General features: G+C 39.6%; 3 long non-coding RNA genes across 3 annotated transcripts; all 3 read left to right on the plus strand.

Annotated features, from left to right (window-relative positions):
* Nucleotides 1–1294: 1294 nt before the first annotated feature.
* Nucleotides 1295–19877, plus strand: LOC119912789. Its single transcript, XR_005446242.1, has 4 exons — nucleotides 1295–1560; nucleotides 1713–1832; nucleotides 3871–3960; nucleotides 19848–19877. It is a non-coding gene; the product is annotated as an uncharacterized LOC119912789 (long non-coding RNA).
* On the plus strand, nucleotides 19087–19755 carry LOC119912823. The gene is made up of 2 exons (XR_005446274.1): nucleotides 19087–19259; nucleotides 19662–19755. It is a non-coding gene; the product is annotated as an uncharacterized LOC119912823 (long non-coding RNA).
* Nucleotides 19878–25236: 5359 nt separating the features above from the next.
* LOC119912807 lies at nucleotides 25237–25741 on the plus strand. Its single transcript, XR_005446259.1, has 3 exons — nucleotides 25237–25267; nucleotides 25542–25597; nucleotides 25702–25741. It is a non-coding gene; the product is annotated as an uncharacterized LOC119912807 (long non-coding RNA).
* The last annotated feature ends 267 nt before the right edge of the window (nucleotides 25742–26008 follow it).

The following is a 26008-nucleotide window of genomic DNA, read 5'->3' on the forward strand; positions in this document are numbered from 1 at the left end:
TTTGACTCTTCACCTGTCTGTTCATGTGTGCTGTCAAACATCACCATGGATCCTGTCTGTTTTCTAATAAACACTATCTGAAAAATACAAGTTGCATCATTGCAAACATTTATCTTAAGTAACAATCTTCACAGCTTCAACTTCCTCTTCTTCTTCTTTTCGCTTGGTGAAACACGTCATTGTCACAAATAGACCTGAATGAACAAAGTGTGAACTCTGATGGCTGCATCTCATGTTGCTGATCAAGAATTTGGGGTCTCTGTCAGTCACTGTGGATGAGAGAAAACTACATTTCAAAAATGTAAAAGTGAAAATTGTTTTTGGCTGTTTGGACGTCGACAAGAAATTCTGAGGGACTGAAATCTAAAACAGACTAAAAGTCCCTATGAGGAAGTGACATCATCCTAACCACAGGAAGTAGCTGCAGCGTCTCTCTACTAAAGCACTAGTTTAGAAACTCAGACAGTTCTGAGCACGAGAACAAGAGACAGAAGAAGGAGAGACTCAGAGAATCATGATGGTTGAGTTCAAATGGATTTCTTTATTTCTTCCAGCGGTGCTTCAGTTTACAGGTAAGAATACATATATCACATATATAAATGGAAGGCACATTGTAAAAAATAACTTGATCAATATTATTAAAGATTCTTTATTAGCTACATTTGATTTAACTAAGAAAACCAAATCTGTTGTTTCTAATGTGGTGAGTTTAGTGAACTCTTGGAAACTAAGGATAAAGAAATAATCGTCACTAACTATGAACATAACAGACATTTTCTCATTTCACTTTATTTTTCATCATTTTCTCAACAGCAGCAGCTGAAAAACTTCCCCCCTCCTTCACTGTCAGAGTTGGAGATGAAGTCACTTTGCCTTGTGAAAATGTGAAAGACGGTCAGCAAAAATGTGAAAATACTACATGGCTCTTTGTTGGTTCAGGAAACAGATCAGCAGTAGAGCTGGTTAAACTTGGGCAGATTGTTGAAAACACCAAATCTAAATCAGACAGACTGAGTGTTACAGAGAACTGTTCTCTGTTTATAAAGAAGGTCAAAGTTGACGATGTTGGTTACTACACCTGCAGACAGTTCAAATCAGCAAAACCCAATTTTCAAGACTCTCATGTTCATCTGTCTGTTATTATCAGTGAGTATTTCCATCATAATGTTTTCAGCTCAAACTGTCTTGTTAGAACAATATACTGAAACATTACAATAATTATGATCACAGTGATGAAGTTAACTTTACTCTTGTTGTCTTTCTCTCACAATATCTCCATCTTCACCAGTGACTGAACATAAGGACGCTGATAAGGTGACGTTAACCTGCTCTGTGTTGACACATGAACGGCACTGTAGTCACACAGTGAAGTGGCTGTATGAGGGTAAAGATGTGGACAAAGACATGAAGACATCAGAGTCTTTTTGCAGCCCCACCAGAACCACCATGACTTCTCTGAATCTGTTTACATCGAGTTTTACTTATTTATATGTGCAGTGACTGATGGTACCAAAGTGCAGGAGTTTCCCTTCAGATTTCGACCCTCAGGTGAAAAACCAGGTGAGAATACGATGAACAGTTTAAAGTCACTTCAAAATGATGTGGATGATTACCAGAAATATTTGCTTTGTTTATGGATTTAAAGTTTTAATATTACAAAACAACACAAGTATCCTACTGAACAGTTGGATGAATTGTGTTAATCTATTTAGGTAAGGATAGAATAACAACAACAGAATCAACAATAACAGCTTCAATGGAAAACCGCATAAGAGCAGGTACCAACACTACTGCCTCTGCAATCAATGATTCTTCAACAGAACTACAAAGCAGTGAGTCAACATTTTGATGTGTCTGTTTCTACAACCTCTCTCTCTCTGACACTTGGCTGTGGGTGGAGATATTCAGTCAGACTCAGAAAGGGGGTTCAGTGAAAACTGTGAGAAAGTTGAGCCCGAGATGAAGGAAACTCTGGGTTTTCGGTTTCAGAGAGTGAGATCAGATAAACTGTGGAACCCCAGCAACTTACGCTGTGAACCTGCTCGGGAGGAGGTTTACTTCAACTAACGCTGAGTTTCTTTCGGACTCCTCCCCCTCTTGCGGAGCCTGAAGCAGCTGTCTGAGATTCCCTCATTCAGACTGTCAATATCAAAGCACATATTGGAACAAAATTACGTCTTTAGAACCATCAAAATTACAGTTAAATAGGCTGTTAGTTTTTTTTACCCTAACATGATCTTGAACATGACGCTTTTATGATCAATCTGTCATCGATGTATGGACAGACAGTTATCTTTGGACATCGTAAATTTATCCTCAGCGCAGAATAAAATCTATAAGCTGCGCTGTCCTTTATAACACAGTGACTCTGTGGACATTAAGGCAGCTGTCAGGTTGGCCACAGTTGCACAAAAACAATAACCTTTCATATTATAGTCGCACTGATTGAACATATCATAGTTATCAGCTGGATATGATGTGAATATTTCTGAGTGAGGATGACTGTGGTGCAGCTGAAAGAAATAAATGTAGTTTAAAAGTGAGTTTTTCATTATCTGCTGATAGTCTGAATGTGTTTTGACAGCATTTCATAAAATACAAAATGAGCAAGATTTTATTAACGTAACATAGACGTCTAAAACTTCACAGTCAGATTGAATCTAGACACATTTTCCACTGCAAGAAAAACCATTAATAAGCCTACTGAGTGAGACTGTCACTTTACAATCACAGGTCCATGAGGAACCTAAACTGTGTCTAATCTGTTTGATTAATATTTTCATCTTCAGTTATTTCCAGGCGCATTTAGTCCCGTCAGGTTACAGCTGAATAAACTGGCCTGTAGATATTTTAAATGAACAGCCCACAGGCAGAGGTGGGTGTAAAGGGGTGACGACCCAGGTCCCCAGCTAGGTGGGGGGCCCCCTGCATGGCTGCAAATGGCCTGTCCTTTGCTTGTAGACACAACTACACAAGAGAATTGCAGTGCAGCTGGTCTTATCAAATGAAACAGGCACTTCACTCAGAAAAAGAGCGTTTTGCCTGCCTGATTTTGCTGACATGTTTAGATTTTGTAGATTTAGTGATGAATGCTTGCTTTTTGAAATTCTACTAAGATTAAGTAGGCTATGTTGTTAAATTGTTTCTTTTCTGTCTGTTTCAATTGTGTTTATTGTTGACGATTGGGGGTCTGCGCAGGGTATTTTATTTTGAAAATGGCTGTGTATTCTCTCCAGAGAGGAGTGGAGAGGCACTTCTGGGGTGAGTTCAAGCTCAAAAAGTTTTGCTACATTTTGTAGGCAATGAACTCGCCCCTGGTTTGGGCACAAGCATTGACTAGAGTGGCTACGATCACCCTCAGCAGCCGCAACGGAGTTGGACTCAGTGGACTTTCTAACTTGGTATAAATGACTTTGTAGCAGATGAAGCTCCACTGTGCTTAGAGTCTAGCTCCGCCCCCGGAATATCCTAATAGGCTGTAGGAGAATTCCAGCACTTTATCATTCATTAGGAAATTCCAGGCTGGTAAATGATGAATGAGCAACGCTGTATAAAATATAATATTGTTAACGTACTGATCCTCCACTCCTACGTTTTAGAGCCTATATATATATATATGTGTATGTGTATATTTATATATAATCTAACCTCCTCTGGAGGAGGTTAGGTTCACAGCATCAGTTGCCGGAGTTACTGATCTAGGGTTTGTCTGATCGTGCTCTCTGAAACAGAAAACCCTGAGACATTCCCAGAGTTTTCCAGAGTTTCCCGCATCTCATGATTAACATACATCCCACTTTCTGAATTGTGGTGTGTTCACACAATACAACATAACAAATGAGATGTTGTCCCCTTTTATCCTCTTTCCAGCTTTTTGGTGGTTCATCATTGTGGGAGCTGCAGCACTCTTAATAACTGTTGTTATTGTTGTTGGACTCATCAGATGGAAGAAAACTAAAGGTGAGAGCAACCACAGATATTAAAAACAAGAAGTTTTGATGAACCTGGATTTTTATTGTTGAAGCTAAAGTCGTCTCTCTTTTGTCTCTTCAGGAAAAAAACCCAGATGGATGAAAACACTGTGAGTTTTACGGCTGAGTAATCAAATGTTTCTACAGTTATGACAGAGCTGAATCAGCTGCTCTCTGACAGAGTCATCCAAATCTAAACAGCCTTCACAGAGCCAGTGTTTGACCACATGGAAGTAGACTCTGTTTGTTTGTTGTTTTCAGGGACGGAGCTTAAACCCTGCAGTGAGTCCAGAAAGCAGTCAGGACACGGTGAGATCTCACACTACACCCAGGACAAAGTTACACTCACTGTTTTTAGATTTGTTGTTCAAAATGTAGCTCTATGAGACACACAGTGACTCTTGAATCTAAGTTCTTTCTGCAAGAGAAGAAGTGGGGAGTCTGATGATGCAGCTGGACGACACCAGAACAGACCAGAACACAATCAAGTCCACATGTTACTGAGCAGCCATTATGTTGTCTTCTCTGTGTAGGCTGATCCTGAAGATGGTGTTTCCTACGCCTCCATCAGCTACACCAGGAAGACCAACAGTAAAGGCCGGGTAAGCTGTCTGATTGGTTCTAGTGATGATGGCAGTGAATGAAAACACTTCTCTCATTTAATGTTGTGTATTTCTGTGTTGTGCTGTTTGTCTCTTTTCCAGGTTCTGGGTAAAGATGGTGATGATGAAGATGATGCAGTGACCTACAGCAGCGTGAAAGCTTCCTCTTCTTCTGCTGGAGCCTCAGCTGATCCCAGCGACCTCTACGCCACCGTCAACTAACCAAACAAATAAGAGACCACAGTGTAGTTACAGCTCATATCATTACAGGTAATTTACACTGAGAACTGATAAATGTTTTATTGTTTGAATTATTTTATGATAATATATGGGACATTTAGCTTGATGAACTTGCTGTCAGGCACTTTAATGTGCTAGTGCTGTGTTGTAGTTAAACATGTATTAGTTTTTACTGTTATTTCTGTATCAGCTGTTATTGTTTGATATGCAGTCATTTTAACATCTATATCTCTGTTCAGGTTATTTTTTATGTTCCTGTATGAAATTCCAGATACTTCAGGTCAGTGTGAACTTCATACCAACTCATTTCAGCCATTAGAGAAGGAGGTCTGTCTACATTTGAAGCAACAACTGACATATGAGAGGAAAAAGAAAGGACAGTCACTATGAGGAAGTGACACGTGACTAATTAGAGAAAACAGTTAAAACATTTCTCTTTAAGAAGTAGAAGAAGAAGACAGAAAAGAATGAGAAAGAGGCGCGATGGTTGAGTTCAGATGGATTAAAATGTCTTTATTTCTCATGCTGGTGCTTTAGTTTACATGTTAGGATTGACATTCTTAATTCTACTTTATTACCTAACCTTCATTTAACAAAAACAGCCAAGTCTGTTTGATTTCCAGCAAGGCAGATGTGAAGTCCTGCAGACTGAGGCTGAGGCACCTAATCAAACCTTTGTTGTCACATTGATATTAATAGAAACATTTTTGTAAATATATTTCTCTCTCATCAACTCAGCATCAGCAACCAGACAACTTCTCCTTCTCTTCCCTGTTAGAGTTGGAGATGAAGTCACTTTGTCTTGTGAAAATGTGATATACGATCAGGGTAACTGTGACAGTAGCCTACTACATGGCTCTTCAGTCATTCAAGAAACACAGCATCAGTAGACCAAAGGCCTTTACTACGAAGGGAACCTCAAGGAACCCCATAAGGGGAGAACTTTAGTCTTTCCAACCTCAGGTTATATAGTACCTATTTGATCCATTGGGATATATTTTGGACAATCTGTCTGGTTTGGACACCAGAAAGTACAGGAGCAGGGGCGGCTGTGGCTCAGGAGGTAGAGCGGGTTGGCCGTTAATCGGAAGGTCGGCAGTTCAATCCCTGGCTCCCCCTTGTTGCGTGTCGAAGTGTCCTTGGGCAAGATACTGAACTCCAATTTGCCCCTGGCAGTGTATGAATGAGTGTGAATGTTAGTTTCCGTTTGAGCACTTAGGCTCAGTGTATGACTGGTGGATGTAGTGTAAAAGCGCTTTGAGTGGTCGAAAAGACTAGAAAGGCGCTATACAAGTACGGAGCATTTACATTTACTACAACAGTCAGTCAGGACTGCAGAAAAATTAATCGGTGCCCCCCTGCCCTCCATTCAGGACATACATTTCCAGAGTCAGGAAACGGGCAGGAAACATCACTGCAGATCCATCTCACCCCGGACACAATCTGTTCCAGGTTATTCCCTCTGGTAGGTGCTACAGAGCACTGTATGCCAAAACCAACAGACTCAGGAACAGTTTCTTCCCACAATCACTCTGATGAACAGCTGATTTCTGATTCACAGTGTCAGGAACAATTCCTGTGCAATAATTCCTGTTTACTGGCTACCACTTACCATTTATTTATTCATCATTCTCCATTTCAAAGCTGTTCATATTGTCATATTGTATATTATATATACTGTATACCAAATCCACCTACCCTACCTCATGCACGTAACACCCAATCCACGGCAAAGTCTCTAAGGTGCATGATAATATAGTGACTGTGGGCTAAACTCACCTATTTCCTTTTCGCAAACCAACCAATCAAAACCTGGAGATGGAGGGACAGTAAAAAAAGGTTAAGGCACAAGCAAACTTGTTGAAATGTTGAACTCTGTGTGCACGGTTATTATTACTGAGAAGTTAGTACTTTGCATAAACATGGATTTTTCTTGCACAATAATTTAATGACTGAAGAAACCCACAAAAATTAAACTGCTGTTTTGGAATTAATATTTGTAATAATGGTAAGCTATAGTATTATCTGAAATTATAATGAATATACAAACACTAGCACTAATCAACCTTAACCACAATGGTGTAGGCTAATATCAGAAAATGGTTTTATTTGTGAAACAGCTGAATCTCAACTAATAAACTATCTGTAGGCAGATGATCTAAATAATGTGTAACATGTAAATATATTATTATACTAGTAATACCTACTTTTTATTTAAAGTATTATCATTTATACCTTCACTCCTCCAGGTTGTGGATATATTTTGGTTTTCAAATAGTCAGAAATAACAAGGAAATGCATAGCTCATGAGGTGACTTATTGCCTTTTCTGTACGTATACTGATCATACTGTCGTGCGAAGTATAGACAAAAGTGGTCATAGCACATTTTTATTGTTTTTATTGTGGGCCTACAAAACCTCTCAGCCCCAGGGCCGAACAGCAAGTTAATGCGGGCCTGGCTGTGGGTGGAGATATTCTCTTATTCAGTCAGTCTCAGTCAGTTGTTTTTGTGGCTGAAGGAGCTCCTGAGCTGCCTCAGCTCAGCATAGACAGGATGAGAGGGGTTGTTCATGATGGTTTTCAGCTTCCCCCTGATCCTCCTCTCAGTTGTGAGAGAAGTGGTCAAGAGGAACATTTTGTATTTGGAGTACCACATCAACAGGTCAGCTGATAAAAACATGTGACAGTTTGGTACTTTTAACTTATTTCTTAATTTCCTTCTGCGCGTCCTTCCTTACCACAGAAACACTTCCTCTCTCAGTGACAGAAACATGTAACAGTAGCTGACGGTGCGTTCAGGTGCTGTCAGGTTATTTCTTATCTCCTTGTGTTAAATGTGGGTCAATGATGTGAAAGTTGTCAGTTAAAGTGTGTCAGAGTGAGGGTTTGTTTGTGTTTCACAGGTGAATAATGATGAAGATGAAGATGATGGTGTGGTGAACTATGAAAACGATGGAGACCCTTCTGCCTCTGTCAGACTCCACTGATCAACAACTTCCATATCAACATCAGCTCATCAGAGAAAAGACTCCACTGCAGTTAAATAACAGCACATTTACACGAGTAGTTGAAGCCTTTAGAGAACAAAAATCTCATAAGATCCTTTTGGGTTTTTTATGACTGATTGTTTTTGTTTTTATTTATCAGTGTGAGAAATGTTTGTGTGTTTTGTGCTCAGCTGTTTCTGTTTCAGTCTGACTTTGAACAACAATATTCAAGTCTTGATTTCATCTCATATCAGGAAGCCCACTGTGAGTTTTATAAAATGTATTTTCCTGCATCAGTTGTGAAAATCTTTATTTTCTGCAGCCAGTTCAGAACACAGCAGCTGGATTTCAGCTTCATTTAACAGGAACGTTTAACTCTTGTTAACTTCCTTAAATCGTCTTCCAGCTGGAGAATTCTGACCTGATTTTAAGGTTCACTGTTTGCTTTTGAAGCTACAGCAGCCCGTTGTAAACTTTGTGCAACCAGCAAAAAGCTTTTAACCGCGAACATTTCTACATTGACTTTGTAACACTTTGTTGACACTGACTGTGTAACTGGCGCGATGCCGTGAACGCGGTCATTCTCCTACAGTTTATCAATAGACAGAGACTGATCTGACTGTTTGATCTGAGTTTCCTGAATAATATAACTGTTTCTTTAGCAGTAAACAGACAGCGACCTTTGCTGCTGTCTCTTATTCATTAAAAATAATCTATTAACTTCTACTGAACTAATTTTATAGAATCAATTATTTCACGTTGCACATTTAACTGTTGATGCTTGGTAAAAAAAAATGAATACAAAATAATTATTATAGAGAGGTGGCGATGGAGCAGTGGATTAGAAACTTGTCTTTGATTCCCACTGCAACACATCCACCAAATAAGTTGTTGTCATGGATCCTGCTTTACCATCCATGTTATAATAGAGTTTTATTGGGGTGTGGGGGGGTCTCAGTATATTTTCCTGCTTTTTTGCCCTTTGCCAATCACATGCTTGGTAAATACAGACAGTTTAAATGCACCTAATGTGACTTGAGAATGTACAAAAATCTAATAATTCAGGTTACTTCTTCTATGCTCTGGATGCACATGACCATCTACTCTGACCTGATGTTTATCTGGTCATCATTAGGGGGTAAAACCTGCAGAGCTCTGCTGCTGTTGTTAACCACATCCTCACTGAAACATCCTCTTCATATCTCTGAACAAAAATACCTGCAAAGATACAATGATATCACCATCTAAATAAGATGTTGCAGTTTTGCAAACATTTATCTTAACTAACTATCTTCACACCTTCAACTTCTTCATCTTCTTTTCAGGTGGTGAAACACGTCATTGTCACAAATACAGCGGACTGAACAAACTGTGAACTTGAGCCTTAATATAGTTTGTTTGTTTCAGTGTTAGTTTGGCTCAGTGCAGAAACATATTCCTTTGTCTCGTGATCAGTGACTTTATTATATGTGTTTGTAGATGTTGGATCTTTGTCAGGCTGCTCTGACCTCTGACCTCTTTACTGATGGCTGCATCTCATATTGTGAAAATTGTAACAGAGTTTTTGTCTGTTTGGACATTGACAAGAAATTCAGAGAGACTGAAATCTAACACCATGGACAGTATATTACTGGACAAAACCAACCTGCAGATTTGAATGGAGAGCAGTGAAGCCAGTTTTGGTCCCATGAAATACTACAGAGCTACTTCCTGTTGGCACCAGCTACTACTGCGCATGATCCACAGCATAACTGTGAAGAAACTGGCAGAAACACAGTAATTATAGCAGCTGCACAAACAAAAGTGTGTGATTGTCACTGTTTAATCTGCCCACCGACAAGGTTCACCTGAAAAACACCAACGCAGCGTCACTGATGGCTGAATAGTTTCTTTAGATTAACAGAGAGTTTATAATCTAACTGTAATGTTTAGCCCCATGGTGGAAGGCGGAGACATGGAGTTCTTCACCTGGTGCTTCAATTTATTTTTTCACCAGATACATGGAAAGTGCAGTTGTGCAAGTGAATTATTGCAAAAATATATAAAAAATTAACAAAAACACAACAAGGAAACTAAGTATAAACTATTCAAATTATTATTACAAACTGATATTAAACAACACCAAAAACAAAAATACCTATATCAGGCCTTGACTATGGTCTCTAGCACATGTGCCCTTCCAGGCCAAAGCTGTTCTCTCAAGAGGAGCCTCTGCCTCCTTCCTTTATACCAGAAGCCCCTCCTACAAGACAAACCAAAGTTAATTGACAATCAATTAAACACCATTATGTTACCTCAACAGTCCAAAACATTTCTGGCTACATCAATACACAATATATCGACTATAAAACCAGAAATGAAATTTTACATGCTAAACAAAGCTTCTTTGTTTAAAACAGCAACTTAAGGTACTCCAGTACACCCCTCTGTACTGGCTCACACTTGGACCATTCCAGGTCTTCCCCCTATAAATGATTCCACACTCCATCGCTTCCTGTTTGCCACTTCGGCCCAGATCCCTGCTTGAGGATGAGAACAGGTGAATAAGACCTACAAACATTTGGATGACCTTGGGTAAATCCAATGAGCTAAAATAAATGACTTGAAATGAGCTGTGTATGTGTTGTATTTATCTAACCATGATTTCAACTCTTCTGACTAGTACTTAAATGAACTGAAATGAAAGGACATGAAATGACAAGCCATGTGTCCATTGATGCTAGCCCATATGCTAAAGGTAATGCTAATGCTAAAAGTCCTATGCTAATGCTCAGCTAAGGTTAGCTTAGCATGCTAAGACCAATATTACTGCTGGCTTAAGATGATCTTTACTTTTAAAACTTAATGATGAAAAGTATGACAAAAAAGACAGATTTCTTTTATCCAAAGCGACTTACAATTGCTTTATATGTCAGAGGTCACACGCCTCTGGAGCAACCAGGGGTTAAGTGTCTTGCTCAGGGTAACAAAGGTGGACGTGTCACAGTGGGGGATTGAACCTGGGTCTCTCACACTAAAGGCACCACTGCACCATCACCCCCCCATAGTACTAGTAAAATGTGTGAGATATTAACAAGTGATGAACGTGAAGTTTTTAAGATTAAAGAAGGATGTTAATTAACTGAAAACTATTGAGGACTCTAAATTACTACAATTTCCCTAATCATTACTGATTTATTAGATGACTGATTTATTAAGTAAAAAGAAATGTAAAATCTAACAGTATCAACGTGTGCTGCCTTTAACGAGTGTATTACTTATGATAGATGTATTGTAATGTGATTGGCTGTGCTTACTGATTGATTCAGTTTATGATGATTTATTTCTAAGCTCACTTTAAAACTTAGTTTGGACTAAGTAGAGAGGACGTTGCAGGTATGTGGGTGAGTTGGGAGCTATTTCTGAATGTCAAAAGGAAGCCATACATGGGGCCATCTGTGAAAAGGCGGGAAGACAGACAGGCATGTATTACAGTTTTTTCTGATTGCTTAAGCCCATTTTTTGTAACTATTGGCTATTTTTGCAAAACTCTACACACAAATAAGAAAACCTTTCACCCAATTATCAAAACATTGTAGTTCTCTTGCAAAAGCGAACACAGCTAGATTAACTCTTCACACCTTCGTAAAAATGGTGTTTTCGTATCAAACAGTAAACACAAGCCATCATCTACTAAGCACACAATGTGCCAACTACACACTGATGGTATGAATACAAAACACATCTGGCTTTTGCTTTCTCTGTGTACAGATGTCAATTTGAGGTCATACTTTTGTCATAGTGTCATGTAAACATACAAGGATCCAAACTTCACGTATTGGTGTTTATTCACACTCATCAAAACCAAGACAAAGTCAGAACACAAAATAGTAATTTCACAAAAAAACAAAAAAATAAACAATCAGCCTACATCATGTCGTCTTTCTGGCTTTCTGTCGTCTTTCACATCGCATGCAATATCTTCCAGTCCAAGGCACCGGGGAAAATATCTCCTTGAATGGCGTATCTAGGCCTGACATGATGCCTGGTCAGTATCTCCACATGCCTCCTCCATTGCCTGTAAAAGGGCTACCTGTTGATGAGGATGACGGTCGTACACTTTCCAGCGCCAGGCAGAGAAGAACTCCTCGATGGGATTTAAGAATGGACAGTATGGAGGGAGGTTGAGTGCCGTGAAGAATGGGTGGTGTGTAAACCTGTTGCGGACCAAAGCAGCCCTATGGAAACTAACATTGTCCCATATGATGACATATCGGGTCTGCTCTGGTCTCTGAACAGTGAGCATGTCATGTAAGGTGTCCAGGAATGCAATAATGTGTGCAGTGTTGTATGGGCCTATGGTTGCATGATGGTGAACAACACCATTTTGGCTTATAGCTGCACACATGGTTATGTTACCACCACGTTGTCCTGGGACATTGATGATGGCACGGTGTCCAATAATGTTCCTGCCACGTCTCCTGGTTTTACTGAGGTTAAAACTGGCCTCGTCTACAAAAAGTAGCTCATGTCCCACGGCATCTGCTTCTAGTTCCATCACTCTCTGTACAAGACAAAACAAATGCAGCACATCAGGCCCTTGCACAGCTCTACAGTATACACTTCCAAATTCAGAACCAATGACACTATAGCTTACCTGCACATAGTCATATCGCAGTTGCTTTACACGTTCTGTGTTTCTCTCGAAAGGAACTCTGTAAATTTGCTTCATTCTTATTCTGTGGTGCGCAAGTACACGACTTAGTGCAGAAATGCTTACACTGTGTATATTTTGAAAGATGGTGTCATTATCAATTATGCGCTGCTGTATTTCGCGCAGTCTTATTGCATTATTGGCAATCACCATGTTCACTATATGGGTCTCTTGCTCTGGAGTGAACATTCTTCCTCTGCCCCCAACATGTGGACGTCTAGCAATTCTGTAAAGTAACAATTTCAGTATTTTTGCATGTATGGTACTGTTGTGTTTCTCATTAGAGTATGGCAGTGCTACAAAGTACTTACCGATTCTCATTTCGAAATGTCCTAATGATGCTTGCCACAGTGTAGCGGCTCAAATTAGGCTGAACCCGTTGGCCAGCTTCCCCCAGGGTCATCCCATGGTTGATGACATGGTCCACTATTGTAGCTCTGATGTCATCAGTTATTCTATTTCTTACTCTTCTTACCCTTCCTCTTTCCCCTCCTCATCCTCTTCTTGCTCCTCCTTGTCCTCTTCCTCTAACTTCCTCTAACCCTCTCGCTTCTTCACCTCCACGTCCTCTTTCTCCAACTTCTTCACCTCCACGTCCTCTTCCTCCAACTTCTTCACCTCCACGTCCTCTCCATCTGCCTCCTCGGCCTCCTCTGATTCTCACTCTTACTGCTCCTTTCATTGTACTGCACACAGACAGCTTACTTGTGGCTTATTTATAGTGCTTAGGCTGATTGCAAAGTGAACTAATTATCTAAAACAGTTTTCACGTGTGAAAGTGTGCCAGACAGTTGGCAAAATAGTGTTAATGATAGCCATACATGTGTATAATTTTGCTAGAAGTGTGTTGGAAATTTGGTAATTGAGTGTAAGCAGTGAGTTGTGTTTAAAATTCTGCAAAAAGAGTGTTGTGCAGTGAATTGTGCCTACAGTTTTGCAAAGTGTGTGTTACAAAATTGCAAACTGAGTGCAAAGCAGTGTTTGTGCTTTTAGTTTTGCAAACTCAGTGATTGGTTTTGCTATACGTATTAATAGTTTTAGAAATTGTGCTACAAGAATCACGATTAGCGCTTAAGCATTCAGAAAAAACTGTAACCGCATGTATTAAAAGATACCTGATCACGCATGGACTGAATGCGCGCCAGAAAACATCCAATCACAGAGTACTTGACATGCTTTGTCTGAGTGAACAGTGTAGGACGTCCAATCACAAAAGGACATGTCTGCATGGACACTAGAGATCAACCAATCCCAGCAAGCGTTGAGCATCTGAAGTATACTGTCACATCCTGTCAGTTTATCTATGTAAGCTGTAGCTTTTGGTATTATAATACACATTCCTCTGTTCTTTTTCTTTCACTGGGACCTTGTTAGCTTTTGTGTAAACTGAAGTTTATTAAAGAAATTTCCTTTGGGCCTGTTGCTCAAAGGTACATAGAGAAAGTCTCCTATTGTTTCCTTGTTTCTTCCTCCTCCTGAGCTCGGTGAGTAATTCCACTCTGCTACACATTAGCACAGGGCCACACCTCACACTGATTAAAACTCCTAACTGGTTAAAAGGAGTTCATACCAGCCTGTCCACTCCGATCAGGGAGAGTTACTGAGACACCTGGGGGGAAGCATTTGGTACAAATGTGGACCAGATCCTTGAACTATTCTGTTAGCAGGTCCAGGGGTGCAGAAGAAAATTCCGGGGGGCCCCTTCCTCTCTTGGTCCCTGTCTCTAGGGCATCAGTTGTCACTGATCGATCGCTGCGTTCCATCAAATCAATTTAACACTTTTGAGGCGCAGCAGCGATCAGCTGATTTTACTCAGGGAGCCTCCGGCTGCAGCTGCAGCTGCTTCAGGTGTAGTTGGTTTGATCGGCTGGACGTGCAGCCTCTCTTTTCCTCTGTTTGCTTAGACTCTTTAGTGTCATTTAGTGACCTGTTTAAACAGACTCCTTAATCGTTTTATACTTGTGACTCATTTCTGGAGGAGGTTTGCGTCTCACCAATAAAGGAAAAAGCACTCACGGAGATCTTTTCAGGTTTTTAGTTTATTGATCAAAAGTTAACACAATAATTCTCTGTTGTTTACTTTCAACACACGTAACAAAACATTACCTTAAATTTGTTTTCCACAACTTATTTGGTCACTAAACTATTTCACTCCTCCTCTCTCATTCAAATATAAAAACTCCCAAGCTGTAGTCTTTCCCCGTACATTACTACCCATTAGGAAGACCTTATTACGATGATGAGGATCTGATACAATTTCCCATAATTTTATGTAACAGTTATTTGAAACAAGAAAAAAATAAAATAGATAACCTTGATTGTCCATAACAACATAAAAATAATAATAGGCTACCAATCAACTGCTCAACAGGTGGCATTTTTTTGCAAGGGATCAAATGAAGTACTCTATTGGTATCAGTATCACCTTAAGGCTGGTTTTGCTACTGGATCGTAAAATTTTAAACAATACACAACCCTAGGGATGATACACAAGAACAGGATGAGAAGATTTTTAACGCTATTTTGAAGAAACATGAAATGCTGAAATATATGAGCAGGGGTCTACGGGTCCTCCCTCAGAAATTTTGAGCATTAAACACTTAATTTCCTGCATTCAGGAGACATTTTCTGCTACACTTTACAGTGGAAATGTCTTTATTTATCTAAAGAAATGCAGCTGGCAGGTAAAAATTCATCAATATAAAAATATAATTTTTAGCTTAAGTTACTGACAATGTATATTTGTTTCTTCTATTTTTAACTCCTTGACGCTGATTGTCGCGAATTTGCATCACACCTCTTCCTTTCAGACTGCAAGACAAGATAGCGCATGGATTCCCCCAATGCCTGTTGGTGCATATTCGATACGTACCTAGGAACCTTTTGCATGCACTGGTTTCTTGTTTATGTCTGTTGTCGCTAATTTGCATCATACCTGAACTTTTCTATGTTCTATAGACAAATTAACATGCTTCACTTAATTTAACAACAGCTTGAAAGCAAATAAAAACACAAATAATTTTTTTTATTTTTTATAAAAAATTCAGACGTCAAGGGGTTAAAATGTATTGAAAGTTTTCTTATTGTGCAAATAAACCTTTCTCAAAGCCTTTTCATTTGTTAGTTAACATTCCTCGGTGTAATCTATTTTTCAGAACATTTTTAACAAATGTTTTTTAAAAGTGATGGGCATGTAATCAGTCATTTCAAAATGTGGTGGGAACATGTTACCAGTGTAAATGACACATATGAGTAAAAATAATCTGTGATTTGTGATGTCTGCACAGAGAAATCTTCATGTGTATTTAAGCATTCATTCATTCATTGTTTAAAGGCATGTAGGCCTAAAAGCAAAATAATTAAAACTTTAGAAAGTTTAATTTATGATTCTGATATTAATTTATGCTCTAACCTAAGTTCAGTCAGGACGCTCATCAATGTTTGAACTGTTTGTTGCAACTAGTGTCAGTGACCCCAAACCTTCCAGGAGTTAAAGGAGTTTTCAACAGGATTCAATAAGCGAGTCTTTGTTTTATGTCCTATTAAAGTGTCGACTGTCTGTTGCTGTGAGCCTCGTTTCTGATATTTATCTGGTCATTAATAGATAATTAAATGTGTATAAAAACATATAAACTTATAATACAGAAGGCCTCACTGATGTAAAACACAGAGTCCATTTCCTCTCATCTTGGCAGAGTCTTGTCCTGACAGCCTGGGACAGGTTAGTTATGATCCGAGCTTTGTGGGGGTCTCTGATATCACTAATCATATTAAAGTGTTATTATTTTACACACTGCTAGCCGCCAGCTCACAGTAGCAAGCAGTTTATCATGTGTAGTGTTCTTCTAATTGGATGCATCATAAATAAACAAATACATAAAAAACAGCATAACAAACAAGCAGCAGTTTAACACAGTAGGTATCACCCTGCATTACAGTTAGGTGGCTGCCTGGTGGAGAAGTGCAGCCATCCTGTGGTCATGTGGTGCGCAGCATATTAATTTTAGCCTGTTTATCTCGTTAATGTAAATGATACTAAATAACTACAAAATACTTTATTTGTGATTCAAAATAATGTTTGTTGGTAAATGAATTAGTGAACCCCGTAGGTGCATTATTTTACTGCCATGGGAGTTCAGATGCCTCCTTCTTGGAGCTGAGCTACATTAGAGACGTAACTCGAACCCTGGATTAGACGGGTCCCTGTTAAGATGTGGGCACAACAGTCTCTGATTTCCGTTGCTTGTCCTACATGAGTCCCATTTTGTCCAGACAGGACCTTCAGGAGCAGCTTTAAGTCCAAGCTGGGTCTACATGGCTGTCCTGGCCCTTTTTCTTTCCTCTGGGTGATCACTGCACCCGCAGTGGTGCCTGGTCTGGCTGATCTGCCTGGTGATCGTCTAAGATCTGCTGCTCTTAAATCCAAAAGCCAGCTTCCTTTTCCAATAACTGTATTTCTGTCATAGGTAACGCATGTTTCAACAATAAAGCCGGAACAAAACAAGGAACAGTTTGAAAGTTTGACAGCAACAATATGATTGGCTCACTGAGGATCTAACTGGTTTAAATTAAATGCTCAATGTCCTCAATCAGCTGACTGAGTTCTAAGCAGAATAAAGGAAGAGAGGGGGCGGGAGAGAAATAGAGTCAGCATGAATGATGTCTTCCTGATTGAACTTCTGCTAAGATTCCATTCTCTGAAAAACAAATTTAGATAAAATGAGGAACCAGCAGATCTCAGAGCAGTAAAATATCATCTTATCTGTGTTCTTCAGCAGCTGCTACAGTATCACCATATTGCACCATGGACATCAGGAGTCAGATTCTGGTGGGAGAGGAGTTTGACTCTTCACCTGTCTGTTCATGTGTGCTGTCAAACATCACCATGGATCCTGTCTGTTTTCTAATAAACACTATCTAAGGATCGCAAGTTTATCTTAAGTAACTATCTTCACACCTTCAACTTCCTCTTCTTCTTCTTTTCAGTTGGTGAAACACGTCATTGTCACAAATAGACGGGAATGAACAAAGTGTGAACTTGAGCCTTAATATAGTTTGTTTGTTTCAGCGTTAGATCAGTGACTTTGTTGTATGTGTTTGTAGATGGTGGATCTTTGTCAGGCTGCACTGACCTCTGACCTCTGACATCTTTACTGACGGCTACATCTCATTATTGCCGATCATTAATTTGGGGTCTCTGTCAGTCACTGTGGATGAGAGAAAACTACATTTCTAAAGTGTAAAAGTGAAAACTGTCAAAGAGTTTTTGGCTGTTTGGACATCGACAAGAAATTCAGAGAGACTGAAATCTAAAACAGACTAAAAGTCACTATGAGGAAGTGTCATCATCCTAACCACAGGAAGTAGCTGCTGCGTCTCTCTACTAAAGCACTAGTTTAGAAACTCAGACAGTTCTGAGCACGAGAACAAGAGACAGAAGAAGGAGAGACTCAGAGAATCATGATGGTTGAGTTCAAATGGATTTCTTTATTTCTTCCAGCGGTGCTTCAGTTTACAGGTAAGAATACATATATCACATATATAAATGGAAGGCACATTGTAAAAAATAACTTGATCAATATTATTAAAGATTCTTTATTAGCTACATTTGATTTAACTAAGAAAAACAAATCTGTTGTTTCTAATGTGGTGAGTTTAGTGAACTCTTGGACACTAAGGATAAAGAAATAATCGTCACTAACTATGAACATAACAGACATTTTCTCATTTCACTTTATTTTTCATCATTTTCTCAACAGCAGCAGCTGGAAAACTTCCCCTCTCCTTCATTGTCAGAGTTGGAGATGACGTCACTTTGCCTTGTGAAAATGTGATAGACGGTCAGAAAAGATGTGAATATACTACATGGCTCTTCAGTGGTTCAGGGAGCAGATCAGCAGTAGAGCTGGTTAAATTTGGGCAGATTGTTGAAAACGCCAAATCTAAATCAGACAGACTGAGTGTTACAGAGAACTGTTCTCTGGTTATAAAGAAGGTCACAGTCGAGGATGTTGGTCATTACACCTGCAGACTGGCCCGATCAAGACAAGTTTTAGACTCTCTGGTTCTTCTGTCTGTTATTATCAGTGAGTATTTCCATCATAATGTTTTCAGCTCAAACTGTCTTGTTAGAACAATATACTGAAACATTACAATAATTATGATCACAGTGATGAAGTTAACTTTACTCTTGTTGTCTTTCTCTCACAATATCTCCATCTTCACCAGTGACTGAACGTAAGGACGCTGATGAGGTGACATTGTGGTGCTCTGTGTCGACACGTGAACAGTTCTGTGGACACACAGTGAAGTGGCTGTATGAGGGTAAAGATGTGGACAAAGATAACAAAGACATAAAGACATCACAGTCTGTCTGCTACGCCGCTGTGTTTTTCCTGGATTCTCATTTTAGTTACAAATCAAAGTCTAACTTGAAGTGTGAAGTGACAGATGGTTACTCTGGAAAAGTGCAGCTGTTCACCTTCAGCCCTCAGTCCTCAGGTGAGAAAACAGGTGAGAATATGCTGAGCTGTTCAAGATGACTAAAACCACCAAAACATTTGTTTATCTGATGACTTTATAAGATGACATCATTCTTTCTCATTTAGTGACAGCAGATGGTAAACATGAGGGATTTTCTAACTGAACAGTTTCTTGGGTTGTGTTATTTAATTCATGCAGGTGACGCACAAACAACAACAACTGAAAACACAAAATCAGTTACAGCCTTAACAACAACTAATGATGCTTCAACAAAACTACAAGGTAGTAACTCATCTTTCTCTATAGTCTCTCTGTCTTCCTGTCAGCCTCTTTCTCTCCCCATAATAAACCTCATTATTTTACTTTTATTTTATTCATTGTCTAATTTTTTGTTTTGCATGTTTCTACTTTTAGGCATTTTTATGGCAAAACATAAAATAATCAAAGCCTCTTTAATTAAGTCACTTTCTGGAAAGACAAAACTGACCATTCATTGTATAAAACAGAAAATAGGAAGTGATAGAGAAAATTATAATTGATTTACTGATTTTTAATTGTATCTCTCCTCTTCTGAAGTCTGAATGTCAGAGCGACACTCAGCTGTGGGAGGAGATATTTTCTTATTCAGTCAGACGTCTTCACACAACACAAAATAACAAAATAAGATGTTGTCCTCTTTTATAGTCTATCGAGTTTGGTGGTGGTATGTTGCAGTTGCAGCTCTCTTAATAACTATTGTTATTGTTGTTGCTCTCATCAGATGGAAGAAAACTAAAGGTGAGAGCAACCACAGATATTATAAACAAGAAGTTTTGATGAACCTGGATTTTTATTGTTGAAGCTAAAGTCGACTCTCTTTTGTCTCTTCAGGAAAAAAACCCCAGATGGATGAAAACACTGTGAGTTTTACGGCTGAGTAATCAAATGTTTCTACAGTTATGACAGAGCTGAATCAGCTGCTCTCTGACAGAGTCATCCAAATCTAAACAGCCTTCACAGAGCCAGTGTTTGACCACATGGAAGTAGACTCTGTTTGTTTGTTGTTTTCAGGGACGGAGCTTAAACCCTGCAGTGAGTCCAGAAAGCAGTCAGGACACGGTGAGATCTCACACTACACCCAGGACAAAGTTACACTCACTGTTTTTAGATTTGTTGTTCAAAATGTAGCTCTATGAGACACACAGTGACTCTTGAATCTAAGTTCTTTCTGCAAGAGAAGAAGTGGGGAGTCTGATGATGCAGCTGGACGACACCAGAACAGACCAGAACACAATCAAGTTCACATGTTACTGAGCAGCCATTATGTTGTCTTCTCTATGTAGGCTGATCCTGAAGATGGTGTTTCCTACGCCTCCATCAGCTACACCAGGAAGACCAACAGTAAAGGCCGGGTAAGCTGTCTGATTGGTTCTAGTGATGATGGCAGTGAATGAAAACACTTCTCTCATTTAATGTTGTGTAATTTCTGTGTTGTGCTGTTTGTCTCTTTTCCAGGTTCTGGGTAAAGATGGTGATGATGAAGATGATGCAGTGACCTACAGCAGCGTGAAAGCTTCCTCTTCTTCTGCTGGAGCCTCAGCTGATCCCAGCGACCTCTACGCCACCGTCAACAAACCAAACAAATAAGAGACCACAGTGTAGTTACAGCTCATATCATTACAGTTCACTGATAACTGATAAATGTTTTATTATTTGAATTATTTTATGATAATATATGGGACATTTATCTTGATGAACTTGCTGTCAGGCACTTTAATGTGCTAGTGCTGTGTTGTAGTTAAACATGTATTAGTTTTTACTGTTATTTCTGTATCAGCTGTTATTATTTGATATGCAGTCATTTTAACATCTATATCTCTGTTCAGGTTATTTTTTATGTTTCTGTATGGAATTCCAGATACTTCAGGTCAGTGTGAACTTCATACCAGCTCATTTCAGCCATTAGAGAAGGAGGTCTGTCTACATTTGAAGCAACAACTGACATATGAGAGGAAAAAGAAAGGACAGTCACTATGAGGAAGTGACACGTGACTAATTAGAGAAAACAGTTAAAACATTTCTCTTCAAGAAGTAGAAGAAGAAGACAGAAAAGAATGAGAAAGAGGCGCGATGGTTGAGTTCAGATGGATTAAAATGTCTTTATTTCTCATGCTGGTGCTTTAGTTTACATGTTAGGATTGACATTGTTAATTCTACTTTATTACCTAACCTTCATTTAACAAAAACAGCCAAGTCTGTTTGATTTCCAGCAAGGCAGATGTGAACTCCTGCAGACTGAGCCTGAGGCACCTAATCAAACCTTTGTTGTCACATTGATATTAATAGAAACATTTTTGTAAATATATTTCTCTCTCATCAACTCAGCATCAGCAACCAGACAACTTCTCCTTCTCTTCCCTGTTAGAGTTGGAGATGAAGTCACTTTGTCTTGTGAAAATGTGATATACGATCAGGGTAACTGTGACAGTAGGCTACTACATGGCTCTTCAGTCATTCAAGAAACCCAGCATCAGTAGACCAAAGGCCTTTACTACGAAGGGAACCTCAAGGAACCCCATAAGGGAGAACTTTAGTCTTTCCAACCACAGGTTATATAGTACCTATTAATGTATCCATTGGGATACATTTTGGGCAATCTGTGGTTTGTATAAAAAATTCTGTGTATGATTTTGCATTGAATCTACACCAACGACTGCTCCTCAGGAGACCCATCTGTCAAACTCCTGAAGTTTGCTGACGACACAACGGTCATTGGCCTACAGACGGGAGGTTGATCAGCTGGCTCTCTGTTGCGCTCAGAACAACCTGGAGCTTAACATGCTCAAAACTGTGGAGATGATCGTGGACTTCAGGAGGAGCTCCCCCACTCGGCCCCCATCACCATACTCAACATTCCTGTGTCTGCTGTGGAATCCTTCAGGTTTCTGAGATCCACTATATCCCAGGACCTGAAGTGGGAGCCCAACACTGACACCGTTATCAAGGCTCAGGAAGCTCAACCTGCCTAAGGAGCTGCTGATCCACTTTTACACAATTATCATCCAGTCTGTTCTCTGCACCTCCATCACTGTCTGGTTTGGATCTGCCACCAGAAAGTACAGGAGCAGACTACAACAGACAGTCAGGACTGCAGAAAAATTAATCGGTGCCCCTGCCCTCCATTCAGGACATACATTTCCAGAGTCAGGAAACGGGCAGGAAACATCACTGCAGATCCATCTCACCCCGGACACAATCTGTTCCAGGTTATTCTCTCTGGTAGGCGCTACAGAGCACTGTACGCCAAAACCAACAGACTCAGGAACAGTTTCTTCCCACAATCACTCTGATGAACAGCTGATTTCTGTTTCACAGTGTCAGGAACAATTCCTGTGCAATAATTCCTGTTTACTGGCTACCACTTACCATTTATTTATTCATCATTCTCCATTTCAAAGCTGTTCATATTGTCATATTGTATATTATATCCACCTACCTCATGCACGTAACACCGCACGCAATACTTATTCATTCCAGCATTCTTTGCACCCATCACACTGTGTACATGTATGTTTGTATGTGTATGTGCACCTGTATATCACATCCACCTCCGACATGTACATAATAATAACAGTAATGGTAATAATAATTTACTCCTGTATCCTTTGCACTCTGCTCATTGCACTATTGCACTATTGTCTCAATCTGTCTGTTTGTTCATAGTGTGTATATATGTGTTCTCTATACTGTAGCCTGTGCTTGATTTTATTACTGTTTATTGTGTTATTGTATTATTGTATAAGTAAGCGCATAGTGAGCATTGTACAAGAGTCAAATTCCTCGTATGTGTACATACCGGAATACATGGCAAATGAAGCTGATTCTGAATCAGCCCGTGTCGGGCACAGATTGAGGAGTTGGAGGAGTTTGAAGAGCTATGAATATGAGACATATTCCCTCTCTGTTTGGGGTCTGCCATAAAAAGAGTGTCAGTTAATGTTTTTGGAAAAAGCTACAGAAAACAGGGATACTAATTCTGAACAAAGTTTGAAAAAAACAGAAGAGTTCAGAAGGTGGTAACCGATGGCTATAATTGAATTCTCCTAAGTGTATTCACATATTTAGATTTAGATTTATTTTACGTGTCCAAAAAAATATGGAGCCAGAGTGGGGATTAATAAACCGAGAAAAAAAAAATCCTAGATGAAAGTGTAAAATTTACAGGAACAAAAATCGGAAATTTCCTGAAATTAAAGTCACAAAAAAATCACTCTAAATATGTTTTCTTCTAAATACACCCAATCCACGGCAAAGTCTTTAAGGTGCATGATAATATAGTGACTGTGGGCTAAACTCACCTATTTCCTTTTCGCAGACCAACCAATCACAACCTGGAGATGGCGGGACAGTAAAAAAAGGTTAAGGCACAAGCAAACTTGTTGAAATGTTGAACTCTGTGTGCACGGTTATTATTACTGAGAAGTTAGTACTTTGCATAAACATGCATTTTTCTTGCACAATAATTTAATGACTGAAGAAACCCACAAAAATTAAACTGCTGTTTTGGAATTAATATTTGTAATAATGGTAAGCTATAGTATTATCTGAAATTATAATGAATATACAAACATTAGCACTAATCAACCTTAACCACAATGGTGTAGGCTAATATCAGAAAATGGTTTTATTTGTGAAACAGCTGAATCTCAACTAATAAACTATCTGTAGGCAGATGATCCAAATAATGTGTAACCTGTAAATATATTATTATACTAGTAATACCTACTTTTTATTTAAAGTATTATCATTTATACCTTCACTCCTCCAGGTTGTGGATATATTTTGGTTTTCAAATAGTCAGAAATAACAAGGAAATGCATAGCTCATGAGGTGACTTATTGCCTTTTCTGTACGTATACTGATCATACTGTCGCGCGAAGTATAGACAAAAGTGGTCATAGCACATTTTTATTGTTTTTATTGTGGGCCTACAAAACCTCTCAGCCCCAGGGCGAACAGCAGGTTAATGCGGGCCTGGCTGTGGGTGGAGATATTCTCTTATTCAGTCAGTCTCAGTCAGTTGTTTTTGTGGCTGAAGGAGCTCCTGAGCTGCCTCAGCTCAGCATAGACAGGATGAGAGGGGTTGTCCATGATGGTTTTCAGCTTCCCCCTCATCCTCCTCTCAGTCACTGCCTCCACACTGTCCAGTTCCACCCCCACCACTGAGCTGGCCTTCTTCATCTTTCAGATCAATGGGAAAGGCACCTATGATCACGTTCCACATTTTATCGTGTGTCATGTGATGTGGGGAACTGGTCTTGGTCTTGACTCGGTCTCGCCCTTGCTCGCTCTTGGTCTCAACTTGGTCTCAGCCCCTAAAAGTCTTGGTACAGGTCCGCTACGGTGGAGTGAATGATGTCACAAGCGTGCGCCGCCACTTTGTGGTAACATGTCCTGGGTTACATTACTTGGAGTTTGCAAAGACAGAAAGTCCTCCTCCCAATTTCTTACCGCGCTGTTTCTTCCTATCTGCTCAAACTAGTGAGATGCCGGCTAGTTCCACTGAGCAGTCTGGTGTTTTCCCATTCAGCTACGTTTCAGTCAGACATAACATGCTGCACTCCTGATACTTTCACTGGCCGCTGACCAGAACCGAGAGTTCATCTTGTTTGTCAGTGAGCGGACGTTCCCCATGACGACCGAGGGAAGACAGGGCTTGTGTCTTCACCGACTCTCTGTCTTCTTGTTCCTCACCATCACGCCAGCACGACATCCTCACCTTCTTATCTTTAACTTCAACAGGATCTCCTTCGGAAAGTTCAACAGGTCGACCCTGAAAATTTAAGAGCTCCTCACGTGAGCAGAGTTCGGTAGTTTGCTATCTGGTGGTCGAGGAGTCCATTGGCTGTGTAACGTTATCCTGTTTCAGGTTACGTTAACTGTTGTCCATGAATTTAGTACTATTTACAAAAGGAAAAGGCTAGAATGTGCAAATAAATAAAGTGTAATAAGTAAAAGGTTAAATAGAAATCTCTAAAATATAGAAAAGGTTAAACTACGAAAGGGTAGAGGGACCTGCTGTGTCATGCTGCCACTCTCTGCGGTGCTGTAAGTAAGACATTATGTCTGTGGCTTTAGCAGCACTCATAATAATTGTTGTGGCAGTCAACACATGGACAAGAACTAAAGGAGAGAACATTCACAGATGAAAATCAAGAAGTTTTGATAAAGCTGGATTTTCACTGTGGAAACTAAAGTCGACTCTTTCTCTTTTCTTTTCAGGGACAAAAACACAGATGGATGAAAACACAGTGAGTTTATAATGTTTTTACAGTTGGTACTTTACACAGCAAACCAGTGTTTGTGACATCTGTTCTTCATTCTGAAGTGTAGATATAGATAGAAGAAGACAAACAGAAACAGGACTCACTGAGTTGTAATGAAGTGGTCAAGAGGAACATTTTGTTTTTGTATTTGGAGTACCACATAAACACTCCCTCTCTGGTCAGCTGGTAAGAACATGTGACAGTTTGGTACTTTTAACTTATTTCTTAATTTCCTTCTGCGTGTCCTTCGTTACCACAGAAACACTTCCTCTCTCAGTGGCAGAAACATGTAACAGTAGCTGACGGTGCGTTCAGGTGCTGTCAGGTTATTTCTTATCTCCTTGTGTTAAATGTGGGTCAGTGATGTGAAAGTTGTCAGTTAAAGTGTGTCAGAGTGAGGGTTTGTTTGTGTTTCACAGGTGAATAATGATGAAGATGAAGATGATGGTGTGGTGAACTATGAAAACGATGGAGACCCTTCTGCCTCTGTCAGACTCCACTGATCAACAACTTCCATATCAACATCAGCTCATCAGAGAAAAGACTCCACTGCAGTTAAATAACAGCACATTTACACGAGTAGCTGAAGCCTTTAGAGAACAAAGATCTCATAAGATCATTTTGGGTTTTGTTAGTTGATTGTTTTTGTTTTTATTTATCAGTGTGAGAAATGTTTGTGTGTTTTGTGCTCAGATGTTTCTGTTTCAGTCTGACTTTGAACAACAA

Source organism: Micropterus salmoides, unplaced genomic scaffold (genome assembly GCF_014851395.1).
Source record: "Micropterus salmoides isolate LMB-PRFRI ecotype aquatic unplaced genomic scaffold, ASM1485139v1 Ms_hic_scaffold_2, whole genome shotgun sequence".
In the NCBI taxonomy this organism is placed as follows: Eukaryota; Metazoa; Chordata; class Actinopteri; order Centrarchiformes; family Centrarchidae; genus Micropterus; species Micropterus salmoides.